The 12500-nt window shown below is 58.6% G+C and overlaps 1 non-coding gene across 1 annotated transcript; it reads left to right on the top strand.

The window, feature by feature from the left end:
• Window positions 1–3919: 3919 nt before the first annotated feature.
• Window positions 3920–4038, top strand: LOC148058359 (5S ribosomal RNA). Its single transcript, XR_015709917.1, has one exon. It is a non-coding gene; the product is annotated as a 5S ribosomal RNA (ribosomal RNA).
• The last annotated feature ends 8462 nt before the right edge of the window (window positions 4039–12500 follow it).

The raw sequence follows: 12500 nt of genomic DNA, 5'->3' as shown, positions 1-12500 counted from the left end.
ACCAGGAGGGCGGCGTGAGGGAGGGGGAGATGAGTGGGTGCTTGGGTGGGTGGGTGGCTGGGTGAGTGACTGAGTGTGAGGGACCAGGAGGCATGGGGGGTTGTGTGGTGTGGTGTGCTGCGGGGATGGGGTACCAGGAGGCCGGGGAACATTTTCAACACTTTGGGCTATTCTTTTTAAACACTTTAGCCTTTTTTTCCCTCTCCCACCCACAATCCCTCCTGCTGCGGGGATGGAGAACCAGGGGCCTGGGTGACATCCTCAGGCGGGGATGGGGTACCAGGAGGCCGGGGAACATTTTCAACACTTTGGGGCATTTTCAAACACTTTGCTCTTTTTTTCCCTCTCCCACCCACAATCCCTCCTCCTGCGGGGATGGAGAACCAGGGGCCTGGGTGACATCCTCATGCGGGGATGGGGTACCAGGAGGCCGGGGAACATTTTCAACACTTTGGGGCATTTTTAAACACTTTAGCCTTTTTTTCCCTCTCCCACCCACAATCCCTCCTCCTGCGGGGATGGAGAACCAGGGGCCTGGGTGACATCCTCATGCGGGGATGGGCTACCAGGAGGCTGGGGAACATTTTCAACACTTTGGGGCATTTTTAAACACTTTGCTCTTTTTTTTCCCTCTCCCACCCACAATCCCTCCTCCTGCGGGGATGGAGAACCAGGGGCCTGGGTGACATCCTCATGCGGGGATGGGGTACCAGGAGGCCGGGGAACATTTTCAACACTTTGGGGCATTTTTAAACACTTTAGCCTTTTTTTCCCTCTCCCACCCACAATCCCTCCTCCTGCGGGGATGGAGAACCAGGGGCCTGGGTGACATCCTCATGCGGGGATGGGGTACCAGGAGGCCGGGGAACATTTTCAACACTTTGGGGCATTTTTAAACACTTTGCTCTTTTTTTCCCCTCTCCCAACCAGGGGGCCTGGGGAGCCTCCTCCTGCGGGGATGGGGAACCAGGGGCCTGGGGAACATTTTCAACACTTTGGGGCATTTTTAAACACTTTGCTCTTTTTTTCCCCTCTCCCAACCAGGGGGCCTGGGGAGCCTCCTCCTGCGGGGATGGGGAACCAGGGGCCTGGGGAACATTTTCAACACTTTGGGGCATTTTTAAACACTTTGCTCTTTTTTTCCCCTCTCCCAACCAGGGGGCCTGGGGAGCCTCCTCCTGCGGGGATGGGGAACCAGGGGCCTGGGGAACATTTTCAACACTTTGGGGCATTTTTAAACACTTTGCTCTTTTTCCCCCTCTCCCAACCAGGGGGCCTGGGGAGCCTCCTCCTGCGGGGATGGGGAACCAGGGGCCTGGGGAACATTTTCAACACTTTGGGGCATTTTTAAACACTTTGCTCTTTTTTTCCCCTCTCCCAACCAGGGGGCCTGGGGAGCCTCCTCCTGCGGGGATGGGGAACCAGGGGCCTGGGGAACATTTTCAACACTTTGGGGCATTTTTAAACACTTTGCTCTTTTTCCCCCTCTCCCAACCAGGGGGCCTGGGGAGCCTCCTCCTGCGGGGATGGGGAACCAGGGGCCTGGGGAACATTTTCAACACTTTGGGGCATTTTTAAACACTTTGCTCTTTTTTTTCCCTCTCCCAACCAGGGGGCCTGGGGAGCCTCCTCCTGCGGGGATGGGGAACCAGGGGCCTGGGGAACATTTTCAACACTTTGGGGCATTTTTAAACACTTTGCTCTTTATCCCCCTCTCCCAACCAGGGGGCCTGGGGAGCCTCCTCCTGCGGGGATGGGGAACCAGGGGCCTGGGGAACATTTTCAACACTTTGGGGCATTTTTAAACACTTTGCTCTTTTTTTCCCCTCTCCCAACCAGGGGGCCTGGGGAGCCTCCTCCTGCGGGGATGGGGAACCAGGGGCCTGGGGAACATTTTCAACACTTTGGGGCATTTTTAAACACTTTGCTCTTTTTCCCCCTCTCCCAACCAGGGGGCCTGGGGAGCCTCCTCCTGCGGGGATGGGGAACCAGGGGCCTGGGGAACATTTTCAACACTTTGGGGCATTTTTAAACACTTTGCTCTTTTTCCCCCTCTCCCAACCAGGGGGCCTGGGGAGCCTCCTCCTGCGGGGATGGGGAACCAGGGGCCTGGGGAACATTTTCAACACTTTGGGGCATTTTTAAACACTTTGCTCTTTTTCCCCCTCTCCCAACCAGGGGCCTGGGGAGCCTCCTCCTGCGGGCATGGAGAACCAGGGGGCCTGGGGAGCCTCCTCCTGCGGGGATGGGGAACCAGGGGCCTGGGGGGCCTCCTCCTGCGGGGATGGAGAACCAGGGGGCCTGGGGAGCCTCCTCCTGCGGGCATAGAGAACCAGGGGGCCTGGGGAGCCTCCTCCTGCGGGCATGGGGAACCAGGGGGCCTGGGGAGCCTCCTCCTGCGGTGATGGGGAACCATTGGGCCTGGGGAGCCTCCTCCTGCACCAGGGGGCCTGGGGAGCCTCCTCCTGCGGGGATGGGGAACCAGGGGGCCTGGGGAGCCTCCTCCTGCGGGGATGGAGAACCAGGGGGCCTGGGGAGCCTCCTCCTGCGGTCATGGAGAACCAGGGGGCCTGGGGAGCCTCCTCCTGCGGGCATGGAGAACCAGGGGCCTGGGGAGCCTCCTCATGCGGGGATGGAGAACCAGGGGGCCTGGGGAGCCTCCTCCTGCGGGCATGGAGAACCAGGGGGCCTGGGGAGCCTCCTCCTGCGGGGATGGGGAACCAGGGGCCTGGGGGGCCTCCTCCTGCGGGGATGGAGAACCAGGGGGCCTGGGGAGCCTCCTCCTGCGGGGATGGAGAACCAGGGGGCCTGGGGAGCCTCCTCCTGCGGGGATGGAGAACCAGGGGGCCTGGGGAGCCTCCTCCTGCGGGGATGGAGAACCAGGGGGCCTGGGGAGCCTCCTCCTGCGGGGATGGAGAACCAGGGGGCCTGGGGAGCCTCCTCCTGCGGGCATGGAGAACCAGGGGGCCTGGGGAGCCTCCTCCTGCGGGGATGGAGAACCAGGGCGCCTGGGGAGCCTCCTCCTGCGGGGATGGGGAACCAGGGGGCCTGGGGAGCCTCCTCCTGCACCAGGGGGCCTGGGGAGCCTCCTCCTGCGGGGATGGGGAACCAGGGGGCCTGGGGAGCCTCCTCCTGCGGTGATGGGGAACCATGGGGCCTGGGGAGCCTCCTCCTGCGGGGATGGGGAACCAGGGGGCCTGGGGAGCCTCCTCCTGCGGGCATGGAGAACCAGGGGGCCTGGGGAGCCTCCTCCTGCGGGGATGGGGAACCAGGGGGCCTGGGGAGCCTCCTCCTGCACCAGGGGGCCTGGGGAGCCTCCTCCTGCGGGGATGGGGAACCAGGGGGCCTGGGGAGCCTCCTCCTGCGGTGATGGGGAACCATGGGGCCTGGGGAGCCTCCTCCTGCGGGGATGGGGAACCAGGGGGCCTGGGGAGCCTCCTCCTGCGGTGATGGGGAACCATGGGGCCTGGGGAGCCTCCTCCTGCGGGGATGGAGAAGCAGGGGGCCTGGGGAGCCTCCTCCTGCGGGCATAGAGAACCAGGGGGCCTGGGGAGCCTCCTCCTGCGGGCATGGGGAACCAGGGGGCCTGGGGAGCCTCCTCCTGCGGTGATGGGGAACCATTGGGCCTGGGGAGCCTCCTCCTGCACCAGGGGGCCTGGGGAGCCTCCTCCTGCGGGGATGGGGAACCAGGGGGCCTGGGGAGCCTCCTCCTGCGGGGATGGGGAACCAGGGGCCTGGGGAGCCTCCTCCTGCACCAGGGGGCCTGGGGAGCCTCCTCCTGCACCAGGGGGCCTGGGGAGCCTCCTCCTGCGGGGATGGGGAACCAGGGGGCCTGGGGAGCCTCCTCCTGCGGGGATGGGGAACCAGGGGCCTGGGGAACATTTTCAACACTTTGGGGCATTTCACAAGCGCTTCCCTCGCTTACGGCCACACCACCCTGAATGAGCCCGATCTCGTCTGATCTCGGAAGCCAAGCAGGGTCGGGCCCAGTTAGTACTTGGATGGGAGACCGCCTGGGAATACTGGGTGCTGTAAGCATTTTTTTTTGCCATTATTTGTGGGTAGAAAAGTGAGAAAAGTGACCTAAAATAGAACCGGGACTAGGCGGCAGTTCCCCCCACCAGGCGGCGGCATTTGGGGCATTATTTGTGGGTAAGAAAGTGAGAAAAGTGACCTAAAATAGAACCGGGACTAGGCGGCAGTTCCCCCCACCAGGCGGCGGCATTTGGGGCATTATTTGTGGGTCAGAAAGTGAGAAAAGTGACCTAAAATAGAACCGGGACTAGGCGGCAGTTCCCCCCACCAGGCGGCGGCATTTGAGGCATTATTTGTGGGTCAGAAAGTGAGAAAAGTGACCTAAAATAGAACCGGGACTAGGCGGCAGTTCCCCCCACCAGGCGGCGGCATTTGGGGCATTATTTGTGGGTCAGAAAGTGAGAAAAGTGACCTAAAATAGAACCGGGACTAGGCGGCAGTTCCCCCCACCAGGCGGCGGCATTTGGGGCATTATTTGTGGGTCAGAAAGTGAGAAAAGTGACCTAAAATAGAACCGGGACTAGGCGGCAGTTCCCCCCACCAGGCGGCGGCATTTGAGGCATTATTTGTGGGTCAGAAAGTGAGAAAAGTGACCTAAAATAGAACCGGGACTAGGCGGCAGTTCCCCCCACCAGGCGGCGGCATTTGGGGCATTATTTGTGGGTCAGAAAGTGAGAAAAGTGACCTAAAATAGAACCGGGACTAGGCGGCAGTTCCCCCCACCAGGCGGCGGCATTTGGGGCATTATTTGTGGGTCAGAAAGTGAGAAAAGGGACCTAAAATAGAACCGGGACTAGGCGGCAGTTCCCCCCACCAGGCGGCGGCATTTGGGGCATTATTTGTGGGTCAGAAAGTGAGAAAAGTGACCTAAAATAGAACCGGGACTAGGCGGCAGTTCCCCCCACCAGGCGGCGGCATTTGGGGCATTATTTGTGGGTCAGAAAGTGAGAAAAGTGACCTAAAATAGAACCGGGACTAGGCGGCAGTTCCCCCCACCAGGCGGCGGCATTTGGGGCATTATTTGTGGGTCAGAAAGTGAGAAAAGTGACCTAAAATAGAACCGGGACTAGGCGGCAGTTCCCCCCACCAGGCGGCGGCATTTGGGGCATTATTTGTGGGTCAGAAAGTGAGAAAAGTGACCTAAAATAGAACCGGGACTAGGCGGCAGTTCCCCCCACCAGGCGGCGGCATTTGGGGCATTATTTGTGGGTCAGAAAGTGAGAAAAGTGACCTAAAATAGAACCGGTGCAGGCGGCATGTTCCCCCACCAGATGGCGGCATTTGGGGACCCGTAGTGTGGGCAGAAAACTCACCAAAGTGACTTAAAATAGAACCGGTGCAGGCGGCATGTTCCCCCACCAGATGGCGGCATTTGGGGACCCGTAGTGTGGGTAGAAAACTCACCAAAGTGACTTAAAATAGAACCGGTGCAGGCGGCATGTTCCCCCACCAGATGGCGGCATTTGGGGACCCGTAGTGTGGGTAGAAAACTCACCAAAGTGACTTAAAATAGAACCGGTGCAGGCGGCATGTTCCCCCACCAGATGGCGGCATTTGGGGACCCGTAGTGTGGGCAGAAAACTCACCAAAGTGACTTAAAATAGAACCGGTGCAGGCGGCATGTTCCCCCACCAGATGGCGGCATTTGGGGAGCCGTAGTGTGGGCAGAAAACTCACCAAAGTGACTTAAAATAGAACCGGTGCAGGCGGCATGTTCCCCCACCAGATGGCGGCATTTGGGGACCCGTAGTGTGGGCAGAAAACTCACCAAAGTGACTTAAAATAGAACCGGTGCAGGCGGCATGTTCCCCCACCAGATGGCGGCATTTGGGGAGCCGTAGTGTGGGCAGAAAACTCACCAAAGTGACTTAAAATAGAACCGGTGCAGGCGGCATGTTCCCCCACCAGATGGCGGCATTTGGGGACCCGTAGTGTGGGCAGAAAACTCACCAAAGTGACTTAAAATAGAACCGGTGCAGGCGGCATGTTCCCCCACCAGATGGCGGCATTTGGGGACATGCAGTGTGGGTAGAAAACTCACCAAAGTGTCCTAAAATAGAACCGGGACCAGGGGGCCTCTTCCCCCACCAGGTGGCGGGCTTGGGGGGCTTGGTTTCCGGGTAGAAAACTCACCAAAGTGTCCTAAAATAGAACCGGGACCAGGGGGCATGCTCCCCCACCAGGCGGCGGGCTTGGGGGGCTTGGTTTGCGGGTAGAAAACTCACCAAAGTGACCTAAAATAGAACCGGGCTAGGCGGCATGTTCCCCCACCAGGCGGCGGGCTTGGGGGGCTTGGTTTGCGGGTAGAAAACTCACCAAAGTGTCCTAAAATAGAACCGGGACCAGGGGGCATGTTCCCCCACCAGGCGGCGGGCTTGGGGGGCTTGGTTTGCGGGTAGAAAACTCACCAAAGTGTCCTAAAATAGAACCGGGACCAGGGGGCATGTTCCCCCACCAGGCGGCGGGCTTGGGGGGCTTGGTTTGCGGGTAGAAAACTCACCAAAGTGTCCTAAAATAGAACCGGGACCAGGGGGCCTCTTCCCCCACCAGGCGGCGGGCTTGGGGGGCTTGGTTTGCGGGTAGAAAACTCACCAAAGTGACCTAAAATAGAACCGGGACCAGGGGGCCTCTTCCCCCACCAGGCGGCGGGCTTGGGGGGCTTGGTTTGCGGGTAGAAAACTCACCAAAGTGACCTAAAATAGAACCGGGCTAGGCGGCATGTTCCCCCACCAGGCGGCGGGCTTGGGGGGCTTGGTTTGCGGGTAGAAAACTCACCAAAGTGTCCTAAAATAGAACCGGGACCAGGGGGCATGTTCCCCCACCAGGCGGCGGGCTTGGGGGGCTTGGTTTGCGGGTAGAAAACTCACCAAAGTGTCCTAAAATAGAACCGGGACCAGGGGGCATCTTCCCCCACCAGGCGGCGGGCTTGGGGGGCTTGGTTTGCGGGTAGAAAACTCACCAAAGTGTCCTAAAATAGAACCGGGACCAGGGGGCCTCTTCCCCCACCAGGCGGCGGGCTTGGGGGGCTTGGTTTGCGGGTAGAAAACTCACCAAAGTATCGGCAAAATAGAACCAGGGAAGGGGGGGATGTCGGTCACAAGGTGCCCGAGTCAGAGAACCAGGAAAACGGACATAAATCCAGAAAACCTCGGTGTCTGACTGCTCCTCAAAAAGTGGTCTTTTTGATGTCACGAGCGCAACCACCTAGAGGTTAATGGGGAGGGATGGTGTGAGCGCAAACGGATTTTTCCTAAGTGTGACTGCTCCTCAAAAAGTGGTCTTTTTGATGTCACGAGCGCAACCACCTAGAGGTTAATGGGGAGGGATGGTGTGAGCGCAAACGGATTTTTCCTAAGTGTGACTGCTCCTCAAAAAGTGGTCTTTTTGATGTCACGAGCGCAACCACCTAGAGGTTAATAGGGAGCGAGTACAACAGGGGAGGGAGTGAATGGGCTCGGACTGTGGCCGAGCCTGGTGCCTCAAAATCGGACAAGGTTGGACTGGAAGCCCGCTGAGAACTCTGGTTCTTTTGCCAGACGAAACGAATTTTTTCCGAGTGTGACTGCTCTGCAAAAAGTGGTCTTTTTGATGTCACGAGCGCAACCACCTAGAGGTTAATGGGGAGGGAGTGGAAAAAACGACAAAGTGTTGAGCTCCGGACCGGGATGGCGGGCGACTCGAGCGGTCATGCCCGACTTTGAGACACTTTGTCGCGGTCATGCGAGCGACCTCCACTGCTCCCCGGAGGTGCCCCGGACCGGGTTGGCGGGTGACTCGAGCGGTCGTGCCCGACTTTGAGACACTTTGTCGCGGTCATGCGGGCGTCCTCCGCCGGTCCCCGGAGGTGCCCCGGACCGGGTTGGCGGGTGACTCGAGCGGTCATGCCCGACTTTGAGACACTTTGTCGCGGTCATGCGGGCGTCCTCCGCCGGTCCCTGGAGGTGCCCCGGACCGGGTTGGCGGGTGACTCGAACGGTCATGCCCGACTTTGAGACACTTTGTCGCGGTCATGCGGGCGTCCTCCGCCGGTCCCTGGAGGTGCCCCGGACCGGGTTGGCGGGTGACTCGAGCGGTCGTGCCCGACTTTGAGACACTTTGTCGCGGTCATGCGGGCATCCTCCGCCGGTCCCTGGAGGTGCCCCGGACCGGGTTGGCGGGTGACTCGAGCGGTCGTGCCCGACTTTGAGACACTTTGTCGCGGTCATGCGAGCGACCTCCGCCGGTCCCCGGAGGTGCCCCGGACCGGGTTGGCGGGTGACTCGAACGGTCGTGCCCGACTTTGAGACACTTTGTCGCGGTCATGCGGGCGTCCTCCGCCGGTCCCTGGAGGTGCCCCGGACCGGGTTGGCGGGTGACTCGAGCGGTCGTGCCCGACTTTGAGACACTTTGTCGCGGGCATGCGGGCGTCCTCCGCCGGTCCCTGGAGGTGCCCCGGACCGGGTTGGCGGGTGACTCGAGCGGTCATGCCCGACTTTGAGACACTTTGTCGCGGTCATGCGGGCGTCCTCCGCCGGTCCCTGGAGGTGCCCCGGACCGGGTTGGCGGGTGACTCGAGCGGTCGTGCCCGACTTTGAGACACTTTGTCGCGGTCATGCGGGCGTCCTCCGCCGGTCCCTGGAGGTGCCCCGGACCGGGTTGGCGGGTGACTCGAGCGGTCGTGCCCGACTTTGAGACACTTTGTCGCGGTCATGCGGGCGTCCTCCGCCGGTCCCTGGAGGTGCCCCGGACCGGGTTGGCGGGTGACTCGAGCGGTCGTGCCCGACTTTGAGACACTTTGTCGCGGTCATGCGGGCGTCCTCCGCCGGTCCCTGGAGGTGCCCCGGACCGGGTTGGCGGGTGACTCAAGCGGTCATGCCCGACTTTGAGACACTTTGCCGCGGTCATGCGGGCGACCTCCGCCGGTCCCTGGAGGTGCCCCGGACCGGGTTGGCGGGTGACTCGAGCGGTCGTGCCCGACTTTGAGACACTTTGCCGCGGTCATGCGGGCGACCTCCGCCGGTCCCTGGATGGCGGGCTCCAGTGAGGTCGGCGGGGGAAGGCTCGGGCTGAGGCCGACTTCGGTGCCTCAAAGTCGGACAAGGTTGGATTGGAAGTCCGCTGTGTTGAGGACCAGTGGCATTCGGCGGTGGAACGCTCAGAACTTGGCCGACATCGGTGCCTCAACGTCGGACAAGGTTGGAGTGGATGACCGCTGATAACTCTGGTTCTTTTGCCAGACGAAAGAAATTTTTCCCGAGTGTGACTGCTCTGAAAAAAGTGGTCTTTTTGATGTCACGAGCGCAACCACCTAGAGGTTAATAGGGAGGCACCATAACAGGAGAGGGAGTGAAAAGGCTCGGAGGGTGGCCGAGCCTGGTGCCTCAAAATCGGACAAGGTTGGAGTGGATGACCGCTGAAAACTCTGGTTCTTTTGCCAGACGAAAGAAATTTTTCCCGAGTGTGACTGCTCTGAAAAAAGTGGTCTTTTTGATGTCACGAGCGCAACCACCTAGAGGTTAATAGGGAGGCACCATAACAGGAGAGGGAGTGAAAAGGCTCGGAGGGTGGCCGAGCCTGGTGCCTCAAAATCGGACAAGGTTGGAGTGGATGACCGCTGAAAACTCTGGTTCTTTTGCCAGACGAAAGAAATTTTTTCCGAGTGTGACTGCTCTGCAAAAAGTGGTCTTTTTGATGTCACGAGCGCAACCACCTAGAGGTTAATAGGGAGGCACCATAACAGGAGAGGGAGTGAAAAGGCTCGGACGGTGGCCGAGCCTGGTGCCTCAAAATCGGACAAGGTTGGAGTGGATGACCGCTGAAAACTCTGGTTCTTTTGCCAGACGAAAGAAATTTTTTCCGAGTGTGACTGCTCTGCAAAAAGTGGTCTTTTTGATGTCACGAGCGCAACCACCTAGAGGTTAATAGGGAGGCACCATAACAGGAGAGGGAGTGAAAAGGCTCGGAGGGTGGCCGAGCCTGGTGCCTCAAAATCGGACAAGGTTGGAGTGGATGACCGCTGAAAACTCTGGTTCTTTTGCCTGACGAAAGAAATTTTTTTCCGAGTGTGACTGCTCTGCAAAAAGTGGTCTTTTTGATGTCACGAGCGCAACCACCTAGAGGTTAATAGGGAGGCACCATAACAGGAGAGGGAGTGAAAAGGCTCGGAGGGTGGCCGAGCCTGGTGCCTCAAAGTCGGACAAGGTTGGAGTGGATGACCGCTGAAAACTCTGGTTCTTTTGCCAGACGAAAGAAATTTTTTCCGAGTGTGACTGCTCTGCAAAAAGTGGTCTTTTTGATGTCACGAGCGCAACCACCTAGAGGTTAATAGGGAGGCACCATAACAGGAGAGGGAGTGAAAAGGCTCGGAGGGTGGCCGAGCCTGGTGCCTCAAAATCGGACAAGGTTGGAGTGGATGACCGCTGAACACTCTGGTTCTTTTGCCAGACGAAAGAAATTTTTTCCGAGTGTGACTGCTCTGCAAAAAGTGGTCTTTTTGATGTCACGAGCGCAACCACCTAGAGGTTAATAGGGAGGCACCATAACAGGAGAGGGAGTGAAAAGGCTCGGAGGGTGGCCGAGCCTGGTGCCTCAAAATCGGACAAGGTTGGAGTGGATGGCCGCTGAAAACTCTGGTTCTTTTGCCTGACGAAAGAAATTTTTTCCGAGTGTGACTGCTCTGCAAAAAGTGGTCTTTTTGATGTCACGAGCGCAACCACCTAGAGGTTAATAGGGAGGCACCATAACAGGAGAGGGAAGGAAAAGGCTCGGAGGGTGGCCGAGCCTGGTGCCTCAAAATCGGACAAGGTTGGAGTGGATGACCGCTGAAAACTCTGGTTCTTTTGCCTGACGAAAGAAATTTTTTCCGAGTGTGACTGCTCTGCAAAAAGTGGTCTTTTTGATGTCACGAGCGCAACCACCTAGAGGTTAATAGGGAGGCACCATAACAGGAGAGGGAGTGAAAAGGCTCGGAGGGTGGCCGAGCCTGGTGCCTCAAAGTCGGACAAGGTTGGAGTGGATGGCCGCGGAGAACTCTGGTTCTTTTGCCTGACGAAAGAAATTTTTTCCGAGTGTGACTGCTCCTCAAAAAGTGGTCTTTTTGATGTCACGAGCGCAACCACCTAGAGGTTAATAGGGAGGCACCATAACAGGAGAGGGAGTGAAAAGGCTCGGAGGGTGGCCGAGCCTGGTGCCTCAAAGTCGGACAAGGTTGGAGTGGATGGCCGCGGAGAACTCTGGTTCTTTTGCCTGACGAAATAAATTTTTTCCGAGTGTGACTGCTCTGCAAAAAGTGGTCTTTTTGATGTCACGAGCGCAACCACCTAGAGGTTAATAGGGAGGCACCATAACAGGAGAGGGAAGGAAAAGGCTCGGAGGGTGGCCGAGCCTGGTGCCTCAAAGTCGGACAAGGTTGGAGTGGATGGCCGCGGAGAACTCTGGTTCTTTTGCCTGACGAAAGAAATTTTTTCCGAGTGTGACTGCTCCTCAAAAAGTGGTCTTTTTGATGTCACGAGCGCAACCACCTAGAGGTTAATAGGGAGGCACCATAACAGGAGAGGGAAGGAAAAGGCTCGGAGGGTGGCCGAGCCTGGTGCCTCAAAGTCGGACAAGGTTGGAGTGGATGGACGCGGAGTACTCTGGTTCTTTTGCCTGACGAAAGAAATTTTTTCCGAGTGTGACTGCTCTTCAAAAAGTGGTCTTTTTGATGTCACGAGCGCAACCACCTAGAGGTTAATAGGGAGGCACCATAACAGGAGAGGGAAGGAAAAGGCTCGGAGGGTGGCCGAGCCTGGTGCCTCAAAGTCGGACAAGGTTGGAGTGGATGGCCGCGGAGAACTCTGGTTCTTTTGCCTGACGAAAGAAATTTTTTCCGAGTGTGACTGCTCCTCAAAAAGTGGTCTTTTTGATGTCACGAGCGCAACCACCTAGAGGTTAATAGGGAGGCACCATAACAGGAGAGGGAAGGAAAAGGCTCGGAGGGTGGCCGAGCCTGGTGCCTCAAAGTCGGACAAGGTTGGAGTGGATGGCCGCGGAGAACTCTGGTTCTTTTGCCTGACGAAAGAAATTTTTTCCGAGTGTGACTGCTCTTCAAAAAGTGGTCTTTTTGATGTCACGAGCGCAACCACCTAGAGGTTAATAGGAGCGAAGGATACTTGGACAGAGTATCGAGCTCCAGCGCAGGCGGCGGGGAAAGAGCTCAGGCTCAAGCCGACCTTCGCGCGTCATGGACGCACTGTGATACCACCTACACCGATGACCGATCTGCCAACGTGACCCGCCATCGGAGGGCCCCCACCCATTGCGGGCGGACGGTTCCTCCGGACTTAGCGGGTCCGATCAAGCGTTGTGGCTTGCCACCTCTGCCGAAACCTCCAGTGAGACCGAGGCGTCCCGTCTGACCCAGTGGTTCTACACGCGCGCCTTCGCCGCCGTCCCCTTGGCCGTTAACTCGGCCTCGCGGTGAGGCAGGAGCGATGTGCATCCGCGGA

This window comes from Callionymus lyra, unplaced genomic scaffold (genome assembly GCF_982586985.1).
Source record: "Callionymus lyra unplaced genomic scaffold, fCalLyr1.hap1.1 HAP1_SCAFFOLD_85, whole genome shotgun sequence".
Classification (NCBI taxonomy): Eukaryota; Metazoa; Chordata; class Actinopteri; order Syngnathiformes; family Callionymidae; genus Callionymus; species Callionymus lyra.
The sequence above is the reverse complement of the archived record's forward strand: the minus strand, read 5'-3'. Positions and strand labels throughout refer to the sequence as shown.